This window comes from Eptatretus burgeri, chromosome 12 (assembly GCF_056783735.1).
Source record: "Eptatretus burgeri isolate ZD-2024b chromosome 12, Ebu_testis_v1, whole genome shotgun sequence".
NCBI lineage: Eukaryota > Metazoa > Chordata > Myxini > Myxiniformes > Myxinidae > Eptatretus > Eptatretus burgeri.
The window spans coordinates 45413945-45435107 of NC_140972.1; the positions used below are offsets into that span (position 1 = coordinate 45413945).

Here is a 21163-nt window from a genome sequence, read left to right on the forward strand (position 1 = left end):
GCAAATTTTTCAAAACCATAACATGCAAGAATTTTCTAGTGATTTCTTTGTGAGTCAGAGATGAACTGGAAATGATGTAAGAGTAGGCGGGGCTTAGCGAAGTGGGCGTGGCTTACGGGAATACCTCATAAAAAGTGGGCGGAAGCTAGAGAAAAGTGGGCGGGGCTTAGAAAAGTGGGCGTGGCTTCTGGGAATACCCCATGGAAAGTGGGCGGGGTTTATAAAATCCCATTAAAAGTGGGCGGGTAATCGATAATCAAAACCGATAATCCGATATATAATTATCGAAGTTAACTTTTTTATCGGACTATTATCGGAAGTTAACTTCCATTTATCGTGATCGGACCAGTTAACTTCCGATAACTCGATTTTTTCATCCGATAATGTCCGTTAATTTTTTGTCCGATAACATTATCGTTTCCGGGTCGCATTTCGCCGAACTAATTATCAAGGAGGAGAAAAATGTACATGATTATAACTCCATCCATTAGGACCATACTCTGTGCAGAGCGTTGGTGCCGCCGAAGCAGTCTCCTTGGCTATTGGGAACAATCCTGTATGGGTCGCCACTCCGACACAGTATACCAGCATGCTGGCACTCATTTTGCCGACCTCAGAAGGATGACAGGCAGAGTCAACCACACCTGGTGTTAATTCAACAGCTGAGCGGGATTTGAACTCAGGACCCTAGGATCCCAAGCCCACTACCTTAACCATTAAGCCAACACCAGGCATACATGATTATAGATTACTTGTTTTGCAAGATAATGCTGAATCAGGCCGCCGCGTGAAGAAAAATGGAAGAAGAAGAGGAGGAGGAAGAAGAAGAAGAAGAAGAAGAAGAAGAAGAAGAAGAGGAGGAGGAGGAGGAGGAGGAGGAAAAAGAAAAAGAAGAATAAGAATAAGAATAAGAATAAGAATAAGAATAAGAATAAGAATAAGAATAAGAATAAGAATAAGAAGAAGAAGAAGAAGAAGAAGCCGTCTTGCAATGGCGACTCCTCGGCCATGCGGCTGCTTGGCTCTGCAGGTACTGGGTTCGGTCAAGGTTGGGAAACGTACAGATCGGTTAAATCAAACACAAGGACAGTCTAACCTTTGGCAGAGCGATGGACAATCGGACATGAGTGTTGAGGCGTGGAGATACCGTCGCACCATGTTTGTAACTGTTCTCGGTGTGATTGTAAGGTCGGGCCTCTCATTTTTGAATTAACGGTGCCTTCCTGTTTGTGTGCGCAGTGTTCCGCAGACCTATGCCCGTTGCTCTTTCGGTAAGAAATGGACATTAATTTGTTTGTTGAATTCACATTGTGTCCTTGACCCGTCCCGTTAACCTCCCAGTGCATGTTGGACTCCGTCCGGTTAAACGTGCTGCTGTGCTGTGTGTGACGACTCATACACTCTAAAAAGACGCATAATGCTTATTTTATTCTTGGATTTAGCATAAATAAGCCTTTTTCTATGGTTTTTGAAGCTTTTTCCTTGTTTTTTTTTTAATTTTTGTTAAAAAGTAGTTATCGTTATCGGATTAGCGTTAACTTCCGATAACTTTGTATTATAATTATCGGAAGTTAACTTTTTGGTTATCTGTGCCCAACACTTCCAGGTTGGTTAAATGGGTGAGGTTTGATGAGTGAGGTTTGATGGGTGAGGTTGGGTGAATGAGTGAGTTTGATGGGTGAGGTTGGGTGAATGTGTGAGTTTGATGGGTGAGGTTGGGTTAATGAGTGAGTTTGATGGGTGATGTTGGGTGAATGAGTGAGTTTGATGGGTGAGGTTGGGTGAATGAGTGAGTTTGATGGGTGAGGTTGGGTGAATGAGTGAGTTTGATGGGTGAGGTTGGGTGAATGAGTGAGTTTGATGGGTGAGGTTGGGTGAATGAGTGAGTTTGATGGGTGAGGTTGGGTGAATGAGTGAGTTTGATGAGTGAGTTTGATGGGTGAGGTTGGGTGAATGAGTGAGTTTGATGGGTGAGGTTCGGTGGATGAGTGAGTTTATATGTGATGTTGGGTGGACGAGTAGTACCCCCATCATTGTCCATCACCCACAACCCCCCCCTCCACCCCATCGTCCATCACCCACAACCCCCCCCGCCCCCCATCGTCCATCAGCCACAACCACCCCCACAACCACCCCCACAACCACCCCCACAACCACCCCCACAACCACCCCATCACCCACGAAAATGCCCCCCCCAACACTACTCACAACCCCCCTGCCCTCCCCCATCACCCACACCAAAAGGTCCCCCCCCATCACCCACAACCTCCTCCTCCCTGCATCACCCCCCCCCACCCCACTCATCAAACTCACTCATCCATCCAACCTCCTCCGTAAAACTCACTCATTCTGCAAACCTCCTCCATTAAACTCACTCATCCAACCAACCTCACGAATCAAATTCACTCATCCAACCAACCTCACTCATGAAACTCACTCTTCCAACCAACCTCACTCATCCAACCAACCTCACTCATCAAACTCACTCATGCGAGTATATTAAAAGTGTTTGATATCAAATTTGTGACTTTTGTCTTTATTTTATCGGGCCGGTAACTTTTTCTAGTCACCGGCCCTGCTGCCCGGTGGATAAAAATGTTAATTTGCACCCATCATATCAACTGCAATGATGGATTCCATGACCTTGCTGATGATTGGAAGTAAGCTGATTGGTCTGTAGTTTATGGGATCAGATTTGCACCTTTTTATGTAATGCAGTGATGTTGTTGGATTTCCAAGCATGGAAGATGACCGAGCACAAATGGCAGAGAGAGGATGGGAAAGAGCAGCAGAGCAGGATTTTAAGACACACAAGATGACCCGTGAACCCGTTGGGTTCCCCTTGTGACAGCGGTTGATGAAAAAAAAAAAAACATTTCAAGAAAAAAAAAAAAAACGATAGCTCCAGCGAACTATACCACTGAGGTTGTTTGCATTGATCAAATTCTCCCGAAGAGTACTTGACTGAATCGGGAATTGATTTTTTGATATTTTTTTTCGTTTCCCAATTTTGATGAAACTTGAGACTGCCCAACGCAGGCGAATGTTGAGTAAGGTGGCCCTAAAATGTTTGCGTTATCATGTACCGTTTTGGCTGTATTATCGGGAACGTATATATATATATATATATATATATATATATATATATATATATATATATATATATATATATATATATATATATATATATATATATATATATATATATATATATATATTGTTGCGAATTCGCGCCCGCCGGCGTGCGTACGGCCACGTGACTCGAATTGCGGCACGTCGCCCACCGGATGGACAATTCTGTCGTGACCCTCTCGGACTAATGCCGGGAGCTAGTCACAGGTGGGCTTTTCGGCCTCACCATGATCGTGCCAATCGGCCACCCGCGTGGGATAGGGTTGTTCGCCAAACTCGACCGACCTAAGTACCCACGCGGATGGTAGACCGGGCGATCGCACCTCGCCGCAGGTCGACTCTGGACACGGGCCGCTTAAGCGATCCGTTCCGTGCTATCGGGATAACCGAGCGGTGTTATCGGCGGCCTCGACAGTTCCGATTAATTATCGGGCGTATTAAGCCCACGACGAACCCATTACGTGAAGCAAGATGGAGATTCAATTAAAGAAAAGACGAAGCGAAATGGGAAAACAGTTCAACATAATGCACATTTGTTCCACGGCACACGGAGAGCACACATATACAGCCAAACAGAATGCACATAAAGCAATTTAAACAATTATGCACAATAAGCAAATGTAATACGAAAAACAACAACAACAATGCAGAGCTACGATCGACTACGCGAGCACACGGCAACACTTAACGGTTTTACTTCACCAGACTGGTGCCGCACACACACGTTTACACCAAACCCCAAAAGAAATGGAAGTCACGATTTCCCTGATCCCGTCGAGTCCTCCTGCGACCGCAACTCCGAGCCCCTCCGGCGTGTTCCGCGAGCTCGTGTCGCTCGTGTGGTCTGCTCGACTGTACGGACGGGGTTTTGGGGAAACGGACGGGGTTCGTTCGGCGCTGTTTTCCGCGCACGGGTCAACGAAGCAAGGCAGGCACCACAAGCTCGCGACTCGAGCCAGAAGACGACCATGAAGACCAACCCTCCACTAACCACTCACTCCAACTCTCGACCAACCAACCCAACAACCCTCAAGGTCCGTCCTGTCCGCCTTTTGTAGCGCGGAGCTCCGCCCTTCGCTCCGCCCCGTTTTCGACCCCGCTTCCCTTCGAGCTTCTTGGAGAGCCTCTCGAAGGGGGGCGTGACCTCTCGCTTTCCCTCCACTTGCGCCGTGCGGGGGCTGAGGGAGTCAGTCTTGGTGTGGAGCCAGGGAATTATTCCCCCAAATAGAGGCCCCCACCCTTTCTCACCTTTGACCCCTGCATCGCCCCTCCTCCACACCGAGCGCGGAGAACCTCGACGGGAAAAACAGGCGGGAAAACCCCCGAGCATAGCCGTTGGTTTCTGTTTGTGCCCGGAGATCGTAACCGCACAGGGCCTGCTGAATGGCGAGTGGCGAAGATGTGGTAGCGTTGATAGTGGAAGTGGCGTGGTTGTAGTGTGGTTGGCGATGTGGTGGGGATGGTGTGGTTGTTGAGATGCTGTTTGTTTTAAATAAAAGATAGAACATAAAAAATGGCTAACTCAAAGCGTCACAGCCCGGATGGATCACATAAATTCCCTCTATACAACGGGTTTGGGCAAAGTACACATGTACTTTCAGAGATATCTCACCTACAGGACCTGAATGGTGGTTTGTGAATTTCCACAACCACAACAATATATATATATATATATATATATATATATATATATATATATATATATATATATATATATATATATATATATATATATATATATATATATATATATATACAGTCAAAGCTCGTTACTATGCCACCCGTCGGGACCGAGCAAAAGTGGCATAGTAACGAGATTTTGTAAAAACGGCCTTATTTTCTCAAGTTACCCATCTGTAGTTAATCTTTAGACAAAATTTATTCCAGCAAGTAAAAGGCACAGCTGTTGTATAAGCTAAGCGAACGGAGAACATACACACACTAACAGAGTTCACACACTAACATATGGCATGGCGAGAAATTCACGACACACAAAGCTTTCAAGAATCGTCGGCTGGCGCATCTTCTTTCGGCGGATCTCGTGCATCTCGTTGTCTGGCCGATCGCACGCTTGCATCACACCGGGCTTCCCGCTTCTCTGCTGCATGAACTTCCGCACGGTGCTACAAGCGCGCTGGGCTTCCTCGAACGGAACGATTTCCTTCTCGACAGTTACCTCCTCATCTTCGCTTTCCACCGGCTCCTCACTGCACAGAATCTCCCCCGCAATCTCCTCCAGCGTGAAATACCCGCCAATCGCGAGGCGCTCGTCGGCTTCGAGAAAGTCAGACAGCTCGATCTCCTCGTTCTCGTGCATCTTTTCTTCGGCAGGCAGAGCTTCCCAGATGTCGGGCAGCTCCGCATCCTGTGGCTCAGTTTGGATCTCCTCTTCGATGAACTTGGCCTTCGCGAAACAGTTCCTGATCGTCGACTTGCCGACCTGCTCCCAAGCACGCCGGGCGACGTGTAGAGCATCGAGCAACGTGAACTTGAACTCCTTTCCCTCGTCTATGGCCTCAAGCCGGCGGCATAGCAGGAGCTTCTTGTAGTGGCGCTTGAGGTTCTCTATGATTCCCTGATCCATTGGTTGCGAATTGGCTGTCGTGTTGGGTGGGAAGAAGACCAGTTGGATGTTGTTCAGCTCGAGCTCGGGAGGGTGGCCAGAGAAGTTATCGAGACAGACCAGCACTCTGCGTCCCTGCTGGCCGAGTCGTCCGTCCCACGCACGCAACATCTCCTCGAAAAGCTCCGCTGTCATCCACGCCTTCGAGTTCACCTTGTACTTGACCGGGATCTCTTTGTTCTTGAAGGCACGGGGGTTTCTTGGAATTGCCAATCACCAGAAGAGGGAACTTCTCACTGCCGCTTATGTTTGCCCCAACCAGAAGAGTGATCATTTGCTTGCTTTTCTTTCCTCCAGTACACCGCTCTCCCCTGAAAGCCATGGTCTTGTTCGGAAGCAGCTGCCAGAAGAGTCCAGTCTCGTCCAGGTTGAAGACGTCGTCTGCGGAGAACTGCCCGAGTAAGGGCCGGAGAACCTGTTGTTGCCACTCAAGAAGGGATTGCGAATCCACCGCTCCAGGTTTGCCCTGCACTGTCTTGAACGTGATGCCGTGGCGCTTCTTGAAATTGCCCAACCAACCGTCGCTCGCCATGAAGTCTGGGATGTGCATCAGCTCAGCCAGTTTCATCTCCTTCTCCTTGATCAGATCGCCGCTGACAGGCACATTCTGTCCTCTTGATTGCTTCAGCCACATGAGCACTCCCTCATTAAGCTTCGGGTCGTGAGCCTGCGTCAACTTCATGCGCTTCGATGGAAATCCAGCTTTGATTGCAGCCTCGATTGCATCCTTCTTGCTGAGAATGCTCTTCACGGTGGTTCTCTTAACTTTGACGCCCCATTTCTTGATAATCTCCCTGGCCAACTTGGACTGATTCGGCTCCTTCTTCGCGGCATCGATGATCTCCTTCTTCTCCTTCAGCGTAAAGTCGGTTCGCTTGCGTTTCTGAGCTGACATTATGGGCTGAATTTGAAAAAAAAATGATGTCACTGTTGTACGTGTGCCTGCGTGTTTGTGTGTGTGCTCGCGCTTTTTTGTGTCTCGTTGTGCGTGTTGTGATTGGCTTGTTGTGGCTGGCATCGGGGAGAAGAATCGCGTGTTTTGACACAGTCTGACTATGCGCGTATGTATTGAGTTATGTTGTGCGCAGCTGGACTGTAGTTCGTCGCTTCGCCTTTGGACGTGAGTGTGATAATCGAGCACTGCGCAATACAGACTTTTTCACGACTCGTGCCTTTTAACAGTCACACAGTAGTGGCATGGTAGCGAGAGTAGGGGGTGGAATAGGAAATTTATTTTGTATTGAATTTTGTCGGGACCGAGCAAAAGTGGTATAATAGCGAGAGTGGCATAGAAGCGAGGTGGCATAGTAACGAGCTTTGACTGTATACACACACACACACACACACACACACACACACACACACACACACACACACACACACACACACACACACACACACACACACACACACACACACACACACACACACACACACACACTGGGGAGAACAAGTATTTGATACACTGCCAATTTTGCAGATTTTCCACCTTACAAAGCACCGAGAGGTCTAAAATTTTTATCATAGGTACACTTCAACTGTGAAAGACGGAATCTCAAACAAAAATCCTGAAAATCACATTGTATGATTTTTAAATAATTAATTTGCATTTTATTGCATGAAATAAGTATTTGATACATCAGAAAAACAGAACTTAATATTTGGTACAGAAACCTTTGTTTGCAATTACAGAGATCAGACGTTTCCTGTAGTTCTTAACCAGGTTTGCACAGACTAGAGCAGGGATTTTGGCCCACTCCTCCATACAGATCTTCTCCAGATCCTTCAGGTTTCGGGGCTGTCGCTGGGCAACACAGACCTTCAGCTCCCTCCAAAGATTTTCTTATGGGTTCAGGTCTGGAGACTGGCTAGGCCACTCCAGGACCTTGAGATGCTTCTTACGGAGCCACTCCTTAGTTGCCCTGGCTGTGTGTTTCAGGTCGTTGTCATGCTGGAAGACCCAGCCACGCCCCATCTTCAATGGTCTTGTTGAGGGAAGGAGGTTGTTGGCCAAGATCTCGCGATACATGGCCCCATCCATCCTCCCCTCAATACGGTGCAGTCGTCCTGTCCCCTTTGCAGAAAAGCATCCCCAAAGAATGATGTTTCCATCTCCATGCTTCACGGTTGGGATGGTGTTCTTGGGGTTGTACTCATCCTTCTTCTTCCTCAAAACACGGCGAGTGGAGCTTAAACCAAAAAGCTCTATTTTGGTCTCATCAGACCACATGACCTTCTCCCATTCCTCCTCTGGATCATTCAGATGGTCATTTGCAAACTTCAGATGGGCCTGGACATGCGCTGGCTTGAGCAGAGGGACCTTGCGTGCGCTGCAGGATTTTTATCCATGACGGCGTAGTGTGTTACTTATGGTTTTCTTTGATACTGTGGTCCCAGCTCTCTTCAGGTCATTGACCAGGTCCTGCCGTGTAGTTCTGGGCTGATCCCTCACCTTCCTCATGATCATTGAGTCTCCACGAGGTGAGATCTTGCATGGAGCCCCAGACCGAGGGAGATTGACTGTTATCTTGAATTTCTTCCATTTTCTAATAATTGCGCCAACAGTTGTTGCCTTCTCACCAAGCTGCTTGCCTATTGTCCTGTAGCCCATCCCAGCCTTGTGCAAGTCTACAATTTTGTCCCTGATGTCCTGAGACAGCTCTCTGGTCTTGCCCATTGTGGAGAGGTTAGAGTCTGATTGATTGAGTGTGGACAGCTGTCTTTTATGCAGATAACGAGTTCAAACAGGTGCAGTTAATACAGGAAATGAGTGGAGAATGGGAGGGCTTCTTAAAGACAAAACTAACAGGTCTGTGAGAGCTGGAATTCTTACTGGTTGGGAGGTGATCAAATACTTATTTCATGCAATAAAATGCAAATTAATTATTTAAAAATCATACAATGTGATTTTTCAGGATTTTTGTTTTAGATACCGTCTTTCACAGTTGAAGTGTACCTATGATAAAAAATTACAGACCTCTACGTGCTTTGTAAATGGGAAAACCTGCAAAATTGGCAGTGTATCAAATACTTGTTCTCCCCACTGTATATACATATCTTCTTCTTCTTTCGGCTGCTCCTGTTAGGGGTCGCCACAGCGGATCATCCGTATGATCCGCATAGTGATTTGGCATATGTATTTTACGCCGGATGCCCTTCCTGACGCAACCCTGGTCGCCTCTTTCGACACAGGGATATGGTACACCTATTTTTTAACCGGGGTATACACCGGCCCAGTATACTGGTACTCATTTCGCCGACCTCGGAAGGATGACAGGCTGCGTCAACCCCCTGGTGTATTAATTCAGTGGCTCAACGGGGCTTGAACTCAGGACCTCTTGGATCCCAAGCCGCTGCCGTAACCACTGCGCCAACACCAGGCTCACTGTATATACATATATACACCAGGCTATATATATACGTATATACACCATATATATATATATATATATATATATATATATATATATATATATATATATGTATATATATATATATATATATGTATATATATATATATATATTGTTGCGGGCCGGCAGGGTCGGGTGAGAAGACCACTGGATGGGGGAAGCGATGTCGAATTCTAACAGTCTCCCCGGAATTGTAGGCCGTCGCTCACGGATAATTCTGTGACGCGGGTTGCTGAACCAACCGTGGACGCCAATAACTCAACCACGTGACCGAGGGTCCTCCCACCTATGGAAATGGGTTAACTAATTAATCACACGGTTTAACCACTGGGGAACCATGCCCTCAGTACTCCTTGTCCGAACCGGATCACTCTACCGGATCGGATGCAGCCGAGCGACACTGCCAAGGATGTACCGGCTAGAAGGAATGGACTGTTGGGAATAAAGATCCGGCTAAACCTGGATTCGAACCATGCTGGACCAATGAAGGAAAAGACAAAGGCAAGCTGGGAACATTTCTAGAACAATTATTTATTTACAATAAGTGAGGAAAAGCATGTGGCACAACAAAGGTTTATTGGGTATGTAATGCAGGGAAGGATGAGAGAAATGTGGGGTGCGGAAATTATACAATCAACTTACAAAGCAGACACAGTGCAGACTTGACGTGGGATTATTCACAGGAACAACAATAAAAGATCTTCTACAGGCTTACTTAATGGACAGGCCCCAGCACACTCAGACACACACACAGAGATAGAAGCCCCAATGGGAAGGACTCTTGCAGCCAGGGAGGGAGGTGGTTGAGGTAATATTTCAGTACCAAGCGTTTTGGGGGAACGGATGCTCCGTAGTGCGGTACCCGACAATTATTGCGCAGTTCGGGCCACAGCCACACATGTCGAGATCGTGTCTGTAGGAGGAGCTTGAGTAGAGCAATGGGTAGGACGCTTGGTCGACGTTGTGTGGGCGGAGACAAGTAGCAGGAACGCTAACTTCTTCTACAATTCCACAATTTTCCTCAATTCCTCCTCAATTCTCCTCCATTCTTTTCAATTTTCCTCAATTCCTCAATTATCCTTCATTCCTCCTCAATTCCCCTCAATTATCTTCAATTCTCCTCAATTCCTCATTTTTTTTTTTTTTTTTTTTTTTTTTTTGTATACCTTGGTCGAGGCTCGTATGAGAGCTAACACACAACTCACAGCAAGGAGGCATGAGACAAGAGGGGTGGGAGTGGAAGGGACAAAACATTGGGGAACAGACACAGGTGAACTGTGGAAGGGAGAGGGATGGGGATGGGACGGGGAACATGGCGAGGAGAAGATGGACATTACAGGGACTTTCAGGAAGGAAAGCAGGAGAATTGAAGGAAGTGGGCTTGGGTGGATTATCGGGGGTAGAAAAGATCGAGGATTTGGATGGGGGAAGATAAGAGGTGGTGGTGAACAGCTGTTTTGAAAGCCTGGAGGGAAGAATGGGAAAGAATAGAGTGAGGAAGTTTATTCCAAAGGCGGGAAAAAAGAGGAATGAAAGAGTGAAGATGAGCAGTGATTCGTGATTTTGGTAGTTTTACCAGAAGGGGGTTGTTGGCGGACCTTGAGCGCCCTGTGGAAATGTGGTTGGGACAAATCGCAGAGAGAGCAGGGGGGCAAGGCTGGAGAGGAGTCGGTAGAAGACAGAAAGACCACCGACCAACCTGCGGTGATTGAGTGAGAGGCCCAAAGACTCAGCTTCATTGCGGGAGATGCCAATGATCTTAAAAGCCCTGGTTTCGACAGCGTGAAGTCGAGAAAGGTGGGAGGCAGGAGCACCAGCCCAGAGGGGAGAGCAGTACTCCATCAGGCTACGGACAAAAGCTTTGTAAGTAGTCAGGAGCTCAAGAGGGCCGAGGAAGGACTTTGCACGACGGAGGATTCCCAGTCGGCGACTGGCTTTTGAGGCAAGGTTGGAAATGTGACTTTCCCAGGAAAGGTCATGGCAGATAGTGAGACCCAGAAGCTTGAAAGAAAAGACTTCTTCCAGAGGATTGTTGAGAAAGTGGATGGGGGGGTTTTGTAAACGGTCCTTTCGAAGAGACATAGTGAGAGTGTGAGATTTGTGTGGATTGAAAGACATGTTCCACGTGTTGGACCAGTTTGTGATTTTATCCAGATCTGCAGTGAGCGAAGAAGCTGCTGCTTGCCGGTCTGAGGGATGACAGATGGTACGGCAGAGGGTGGAGTCGTCGGCAAAGAGAAATAGAGGATTTTCCAGAGAGTCCGAGAGATCATTGATGAAAACCAGAAAAAGAACAGGGCCCAGAACGCTACCTTGAGGAACTCCAGCCTGCACAGGAAGAGGGGATGAAAGAACTCCATTTAGGGCCACACGTTGACTGCGACAGGAGAGGAAGTCTGCGAGCCATGAGTGGAGATGGCCTTGAATTTCTCCTCAATTCACGGAGGACCCCTCCATCTTTATATTGCCCGGAGCTCGGGGAGTAGTCATGACAAAACTGACGTCTTCGTCCAAGCAGAGCATTCCGACTGGCTCCGACTCTTCACGTGATCCGCCTTCCTGGGCTGGGTTTCGGCCAGACGCCGGTATAGCCCACCCACCTGGGTGCAAAACGAACGTGACTCACCGCCCACATCTGGTTTGGAGTAGATGGTGGAAGCTAGAAAAGCGTTCCAGCCCAAATTGCACGTCGGGATTTTGGCTCAGGAGTGATAGTTGAGGAGGGTACCGTGGGTCGTCACGTGATGGTAAGTGAGACGAAGGGAGCAAGCGAGGCAGAAGGCACCGTGGATCGTTACGCTGTAGTAAGCGAGACTAGGGTAGCAAGCGAGGCAAATTTACCTCAGAAAATAAAAGGAGCGAATAAAATAAAAGGGACAAATGATTTCATAACCTAATAGCCCATCGCAAAACACTCCCTTGTCTTCCCACGAGACAAAAGGTAGGGACTGAACTACACGTATATTAATGGAATAACTGACTCAGGACAACTATCTGTTGTATTATGCATGCAGTTCCAAGAACCGCAACACTACCCCCCTCCCTTTTGCTAGGCTCGAGCCGAGTCGTCAACGTTCATGTGCCATGCAGGTATAGGTTCCCCTCATACATTTTACTTACAGATCCCTGAGTGCAACATTTTGAATACATGTCCCAAAAATAAATAACCTAGTGCGTTGCGTAACTAAACTAACACTCATTCGGACAACCGAACTACATTTCGGGAACTAAACAAACAACCAGGTGGGTCAGAACGATATACATTTCTCATATTTATACTACCCATGGCCCAGGACCTGTGACTTGAGGAGAGAACACAATAAAGGCAACATTCGGGGATGAGTGCAGCAGCAGGAAATCGATGATCAGGCATCTTCAGGGCCCTTAATGGTCCTTTGCTTGTTGGTTTTTATTACTTTTCCTGTTCCTGGCTACTGGAGGCAACTCACCCTAACACGGCAAGCCACACTCCATCTCACAGTCCATTAGAACTGGCCTTTATACAACAACAAGGAGATAGAAGTCCAGACTGCGCAAATGCAGTCCCCGGTAATGCGGCTGCCTGCAGGGCAGTCTTTGCAAACACTTTCACAAAGATGGTCCTGGCGCACATTGTAAAGTTGAGTGACATGGTAAGGCAAATATAAGCATGGGCAGGTATGGCAAATGGAGTCAAGGCAAAGGCAGAAAAAGGCATGGCAAATGCAGACCAGGTCAGGTGCAACAGTACAACAGGTCGGCACATGAAGCTGACTGGCCTCGGTGTGGTCTCGTGAGGTTGTGGAGGGAGTGCGGTGGCATTGGCTGGTCCGAAGATGGTCTCGGTCCTACCCCACAGTCTCCCCCAACCTATTGCCTATGCCTGTCCTTGTCCATACCCACCCCCATTAGCTTGCCACAAAAAATAACTAAATTTTGACTTTTTAAAAAAAAAATTATTACGGGTGTCCCTAACCCCCTTATTGTCTTTGTTCGGCTCACCTGTCCTGACTGTCTGTTCCCAATCCCTAAGATACCTTTTGAGAGGATTAAGGAAGAGACAAGTGAATCTGTCTCGAGGCCCAATGCAGTCTCAGAATAAGTCCCACAGACCTCAGAATTGCCAAGGCGAGTTCAACGGCGTAGGAACAGTGAATGGATGGATGGTGTGAAGGGGGTACACGTTTTCGATCTATCTTACCATTTATTAAACGTTAATCTATCCCCAGGGCTTTTCAACACGCCTGTCTCTTTAAACTATCAGTTATAGCAACCACAATTCCCGTCACCTGTGTTGGCGTTCGTTATTAATTTAGGCCTGGCCCGCAAATTTTCTCATGTGCTCTTGCACAATTTCGTGGCTGGAAAGCATGGCTCCACTGGCAGGGCTACCCACCTGCCGAACTCGATCTTCGGCACCCCTGGGTCGCTGAGGCTGTCTCCGAGCCTACCTACTCGGTATGAACGAACGTGGGTGAATGCCCTTCCTGGCATTTCCCCGTCGATGCCCACGTGGCATTTTGGCGCTCTGGCTCCCTTTCCCATGGGTACCCGTGCCCATTACACTAACTCGGTCGCTTGGACCCATGGCCTACTCTGGCCGACTGCTTCGGTGCCCGGGGTGCCCTCTACTCAGTACGCATATTTCACCAGCCATGCTCCTAGCCAGTCAATAGTCTACTGCACCCTACAAAAAGGTTTTGTGCCTTCGTTCAACACCAACAACCAAACGACATCCTTTTGGTTAATTTAACTAACCCGCTAACATTACACTAACCCCGGGTTCCCTTGGGGGGATTCACCCCTCCCCCCAATCATTCGTTCGCACCATGCATTCCACAATCACTCCATTCACACTTGGGCCCGCTGACCCATATTCACTCATTGTAGATTTTTCTCTTCTTTTTTTTCCATACCAACACTGACACTCTACGAGCTACGTTCCCCTAACTAGCTTGTGCTAACCATCATCCCTTACTCGAATGCACGTTCTATTTAATCATACGTAGCTAATCTACGTCCCCACGACACGTTCCATGTCTGTCCATGTCTCCAATCCTTTCTAAATTCTATACTAAATTCCCCCTAATTCGTGTTACCGGGCCCCAGGGAGGACTGCTCATAATGTCCCCATGAGGCCGGTCTATCTAACGCTAAACCCTTCCCCTAATTAATGCTCCTTTGCTCCCGTCGAGGATGTTCGCTACATCCTGGCCGGGCATCCTCTACTCATGGCAAGGCTCTACGAGCCTTGCGTATCCAGGGTGGCGGTTTACAGTACATTCGTCCCTTTCGTTTGGCCGATACATGAGGCCGTAACGTCGCCCCATTAATCGCATTCAATGCTCGCTTTCGGACCATCCACCATGCGAACCACCATCCTTTACACACCTGCCCTCATGCTGCGCGATCCCCGCGGACGTCACTCGCACACGGCCACTCTGTGAGGCTTGCCACGCAGACGGGCCCAGCTGTGTCGTCCCCGGGACTCGCTCAGCGCATCCCACAAACACCTCTCCCGGCGCGCAGCACGTCGGGCCATGTTTCACATGCTCACATGGGGATATGTGTTTTCCGAATCCGCTCGACCCCTCAATCTGCCTCCATTTTAGCCATCCACGCTCTGGTCTTGTACCTGGCGCGGATCGTTTCAACGCCGGCTTCCCATCACGCAATCGTCCGTGCTTGGGCCATTCACAAGACATGGAACGGATCTCGCACGCGTCCCGCAGAGCCGGCGCGGTTTCTGAAAGAATTCCGTCCGTCTCATTCGGCTCGCTATTCTCGTCCGTTACACGACCCACGACTCCCGTCTGAGTTGGTCCGTGTCCCAATTTCACACGTGCACTCACACATGCCATGTCATTTGCACTTCACTCATGCTCCGACACACACTCCGGAACAATCACATTGGGGGCTTGTGTTAGCCCAAGAGATCCCGGGGCTTCTATCCCCAAAACTCGGCATGTGCTCTTTCGCACCACGCAGCCGCTCTACCTCGTATACTCACCTTGTCACGGTCTGCCTCGAGGGAGCATATCGTCTCCCTTTTTTCCTGTGGGAGGTTAACCTGACCCTCGCACTGGGTCTCCAAAAATTCCACATGCTCAATCTTAATATCCCTTACCATTTCTATTTGAGTCTGCTCCTCTTTTGTTTTGTGAAATTCGTTCACCTCTTTCAATTTCTGCATCTCTTTCACCTCTTTTAATTCATGCATCTCTTTTATGATGCCCAATTCTTGGCTCTTTGTCTCTACCTATCCGATTTTACAGGTTTCTCTCCTGACCACCGTGGTTTCACTCGTCACCTCGACCTTGCCCGTCGTCATCGCGGTCCGAACAGCCTCCACACTCCCCCTCAACTCGGTTATTTCCCCACGTAGAGTACTGATCTCATCCGCCATTTTCCGATCCATGTTTTTCATTTCGCCCTTTACCTCTGCCAGCTCCGCCCTCATTTCCTCCTGACCCGCCTTCATTTGTGTTTGTAAGTTTCTTTCCATGTTTTGCATATTCCCATTTACCCCTGCCAGATCCACCTTCATCGTTTGCATATTCCCATTTTCCTCTGCCAGCCCCAGTTCCATGCGTACCATCATTTGTCTCATCATCTACACCTTCTGGTTTGTGTCAAATGGCTTTGGCGAAGCCGATCTGCTATGATCGGGTGTGGATCCGATAGAGATCGCCAGGTCCGCCGGGAGGGAAATTTGATGCAGGGGGTGCCCAAGCATTGTCGCTGTCGCAGTTGCCCCCAATGTTACCTCTGGGTATGGCTGCAGGAAAAGATCTCCCTCAAAACTCTCGTCCTGACCCAAGGATTCCTCTATCATTGTTTCAGAACCCACCTGAACCAGCTCGCCTTGGTCCGCCATGGTCCGTACCGATATTTACCTAAAATTTGAATACTGCTCTTAATTTTGTGGGGAAGGGGGGGGGGGAGTTGCTAAGCACACCCCTGGCTCGAATCCTGTTCCAGACACCATATTGTTGCGGGTTCAAATCACGTACATTTTCTATGGGTCAATCTCACTCAGTTGACACCAAACTGTTGCGGGCTGGCGGGGTCGGGTGAGAAGACCACATTAGGTGGGGGAAACGATGTCGATTCCCACCAGACTCCCCGGAATTGTAGGCCGTCGCTCATGGATAATTCCGTGACTCTATGGGTCGCTTAACCGACCGTGGACGTCAATAACTCAACCGCGTGACCTTCGGTCCGCCCGCCTATGGAATCGGGATACCTTATTAACCACGTGGTTTGGTTAACCACCGGGGAACCACGCCCTCGGTACGCCTTTTCCGAACCGGATTACTCTACCGGATCGGATCACCTTTCCAGATCAGATGCAGCCGAGCGTCACTGCCAAGGACGTACCGACTAAAGTAGGAACGGATTGCTGGGAATAAAGACCCGGCGAAACTTAGATTCGAACCATGCTGGACCAATCAGGGTAAAGACAAAGGCGAGCTGGGAACATTTCTACAACAATTATTTATTTACAAGAAGTGAGGAAAAGCATGTGGCACAACAAACGTTTATTGGGTATGTAATACAGGGAAAGATGAGAGAGATGTGGGGTGCGGCAATTATACAAGCAACTTACAAAGCAGACACAGTGCAGACTTCATGTGAGATTATTCACAGTAACAACAACCACAGATCTTGTACAGGCTTACTTAACGGACAGACACTAGCACACACACACACACACACACACACACACACACACACACACACACACACACACACACACACACACACACACACACACACACACACACACACACACACACACACACACACACACACACACACACAAAGAAGCCCCAATGGAAAGGACTCTTGCAGCCAGGGAGGAAGGGGATTGAGATTATAGTTTTTCGGTACCTGAGCGTTTTGGGGGAAGGGATGCTCCGTGGTGCGGTACCCGACGATGGATGCGTAGTTCAAGCCACAGCCGCACATGTCGAGATTGTGTCTGTAGGAGGAGCTTGAGTGGAGAAGGGTGGACTCCAGAGGGTGAGGGTGGAGCAATAGGCAGGACGCTTGGTCGACGTCGTGTGGGCGGAGACAAGTAGCAGGAATACTAACTTCTACAATTCCACAATTTTCCTCAATTCTCCTCAGTTCCTCCTCAATTCTCCTTCATTCTCTCCATTCTCCTCCATTCACAGAGGACCCTCCGTCTTTATAGAGCCCGGAGCTCGGGGAGGAGCCATGCCGAAACCGACGTCATCGTCCGAGCTGGGCATTCCGACTGGCTCCGACCCTTCACATGGTCCGCCTTCTTGGGCTGGGTTTAGGCCAGATGCCGGTATAGCCAGCCAACCTGGGTGCAAAACGTACATGACACATCGCGCATGTCTGGCCTTGGGCAGATGGATAGTGGTGCAGCTTTAAGCGTTTGTCCAGCCGAACGTGAGCGTCGGCATTTTGCCTCAGAAAACGAGACTCCGGGTAGACGGTGGTACTCTGTGGTAAGCGGGACGAGGGTTGCAAGCGAGGAAAAGCACCGTGGATCGTCACGTTGTGGTAAGCGAGACGAGGATAGCAAGAGAGGCAAATTTAACTCATAAAATAAAAGGAGGGAATAAAATAAAAGGGGAAAATGATTTAACAACATGACTAACAGCCCATCGCAACACACTCCCTTGTTTTACCACTGGACAAAAGTTAGGGACCTAACTATACGTATATTAATGGGATAACTGACTCGGGGCATCTATCTGTTGTATGCATGCGGTTCGAGAACCACAATATATATATATATATATATATATATATATATATATGTGTATATGTATATATATATATATATATATATATATATATATATATATATATATATATATATATATATATATATATATATATGTGTATATGTATATATATATATATATATATATGTATATATGTATATATGTATATATGTGTATATGTATATATATATATATATATATATATATATATATATATATATATATATATATATATATATACACACACACAGTGGGGAGAACAAGTATTTGATACACTGCCGATTTTGCAGGTTTTCCCACTTACAAAGCACGTAGAGGTCTATAATTTTTATCAAAGGTACACTTCAACTGTGAAAGACAGAATCGAAAACAAAAATCCTGAAAATCACATTGTATGATTTTTAAATTATTAATTTGCATTTTATTGCATGAAATAAGTATTTGATACATCAGAAAAACAGAACTTAATATTTGGTACAGAAACCTTTGTTTGCATTTACAGAGATCAGACGTTTCCTATAGTTCTTAACCAGGTTTGCACAGACTGCAGCAGGGATTTTGGCCCACTCCTCCATTCAGATCTTCTCCAGATCCTTCAGGTTTCGGGGTTGTCGCTGGGCAACACAGACTCTCAGCTCCCTCCAAAGATTTTCTATTGCGTTCAGGTCTGGAGACTGGCTAGGCCATTCCAGGACCTTGAGATGCTTCTTACGGAGCCACTCCTTGGTTGCCCTGGCTGTGTGTTTCGGGTCGTTGTCATGCTGGAAGACCCAGCCACGCCCCATCTTCAATGCTCTTGTTGAGGGAAGGAGGTTGTTGGCCAAGATCTCACAATACATGGCCCCATCCATCCTCCCCTCAATACGGTGCAGTCGTCCTGTCTCCTTTGCAGAAAAGCATCCCCAAAGAATGATGTTTCCACCTCCATGCTTCACGGTTGGGATGGTGTTCTTGGGGTTGTACTCATCCTTCTTCTTCCTCCAAACACGGCGAGTGGAGTTTAAACCAAAAAGCTCTATTTTGGTCTCATCAGACCACATGACCTTTTCCCTTTCCTCCTCTGGATCATCCAGATGGTCATTGGCAAACTTCAGACGGGCCTGGACATGCGCTGGCTTGAGCAGAGGGACCTTGCGTGCGCTGCAGGATTTTTATCCATGACGGCGTAGTGTGTTACTTATGGTTTTCGTTGATACTGTGGTCCCAGCTCTCTTCAGGTCATTGACCAGGTCCTGCCGTGTAGTTCTGGACTGATCCCTCACCTTTCTCATGATCATTGAGGCTCCACGAGGTGAGATCTTGCATGGAGCCCCTGACCGAGGGAGATTGACTGTTATCTTGAACTTCTTTCATTTTCTAATAATTGCACCAAAAGTTGTTGCCTTCTCACCAAGCTGCTTGCCTATTGTCCTGTAGCCCATCCCAGCCTTGTGCAAATCTACAATTTTGTCCCTGATGTCCTTACAGCTCTCTGGTCTTGCCCATTGTGGAGAGGTTGGTGTCTGATTGATTGAGTGTGGACAGCTGTCTTTTATGCAGATAACGAGTTCAAACAGGTGCAGTTAATACAGGTAATGAGTGGAGAATGGGAGGGCTTCTTTAAGACAAAACTAACAGGTCTGCGAGAGCCGGAATTCTTACTGGTTGGTGGGTGATCAAATACTTATTTCATGCAATAAAATGCAAATTAATTATTTAAAATTCATACAATGTGATTTTCAGGATTTTTGTTTTAGATTCCGTCTTTCACAGTTGAAGTGTACCTATGATAAAAATTACAGAGCTCTACGTGCTTTGTAAGTGGGAAAACCTGCAAAATCGGCAGTGTATCAAATACTTGTTCTCCCCACTGTATATATATATATATATATATATATATATATATATATATATATATATATATATATATATATATATATATATATATATATATATATATATATATATATATATATATATATATATATATATATATATATATATATATATATTTACTTAGGAATTTGGAATTCGATCGCACTCAACATACAGGTTCTTTTAGCTCAGTTATGTCGATAAGTGCATGTTTCCCAGATAGCTCACCTTCCATTCTTTAATGGGCAGAAATCTATTAAATGTGCTGTGATTTAATTTAATAGTTAGGGAGCGATCACAACCCAAAGGAAGACGGCCCTCCCCTCTTCCGCGAAGAGGAAGAAGAGCCCTTCAGTCCCATGATTCATGACGTCAACAACTCCCTCCCACCCGTGGTTGAGCGGAGGATGGATCACAAGGGCATGAGTCACGCCGAGCGCATGGGAGGGGGCGGAGAAGGATAAAGAGATCTTTTCTTTGTTCGGGTTCTGCGTCGTTCAGCAGGCCGTCGGGTCCTGCTTGGCTTGGGTGGTTCTGGGGTCTTGTTGGGGGGGGGGGGCGTCTTGGTTCTTGTTGGAGAGTTGTTCATCGGAGGAGTTGGTTCGGGTTGTCGTGGTTCTTCTTCGGCCTGGTGGTCGAGGAGTGTAGGCCTGGTTCAAGGGTGCTCGAGCTGGTTCGAGCCTGTTGCTCTGCTTCGTGGCCTGGTTCGGCTGGCTCTTCTTGGCTTGTGGAGCTCTTTGTTCTCCGGCTCGGTTCCCGGCTTAGTGCGACTCCTTGGCCTCATCTTGCAGGTGGTTCTTCGAGATAGCGACGCATCGACGCGAAGGATCGGCGCCTCGTCTCACCAGCGCATCTTCGGAAGCGTGAGTGGATTCGCTGGAGCTCGGGAAGCATCGCGGCTCACGGCGATTGGATCCAGCTCGCTCTCGCTGGAGCCCGGGTCCGAACAGCTTGAAGACCACACGAGGTGGAGAGGTTTGAGATGGGTTCTGGGTTTCAGCTCATCTGTCCTCTGAGTTTAAGTCCTTAGTAAAGGCATCAGCCACCATTTCTTGTGTGCGCGTGTGTGTGCGTGCGTGCGTGCGTGCGTGCGTGCGTGCGTGCGTGCGTGCGTGCGTGTGTGCGTGCGTGTGCGCGTGCGCACGTGTGTCCCTGGGCCCGTCTAACAAGTAGGAAACTGTTGAGTGCTTTGTGTGCTGTAAATGATTGCATTGCATTTCGTATAGTCGGTATATAATAATTCTGCTCTTACTTGCTTCCCTCGTTCCCCATTATTATTAATAAATAGCCCAATTGTTAAATGTTTTCAGCTCGTCGCGTCGATTATTTCGTGTGTTGGTAGTTAGAAAGCCGTTGGTTTGCCGTAAAAGGGGGACATTCGGACCGACGGTTCTCGGCG

General features: G+C 47.7%; 1 protein-coding gene across 2 annotated transcripts in view; it reads left to right on the plus strand.

Annotated features, from left to right (window-relative positions):
* The first annotated feature begins 967 nt into the window (after positions 1–967).
* Positions 968–21163, plus strand: part of LOC147015528 (integrator complex subunit 14-like) — a 183327-nt gene continuing 163131 nt past the window's right edge. The window contains exons 1-2 of one of the 2 annotated variants that reach the window (XM_085850350.1): positions 968–1030; positions 1240–1271. The gene's annotated coding sequence lies outside the window, so the exon portion shown is untranslated. The remainder of the gene's footprint in view (positions 1031–1239; positions 1272–21163) is intronic. The other variant, XM_085850352.1, reaches the window with a different exon arrangement.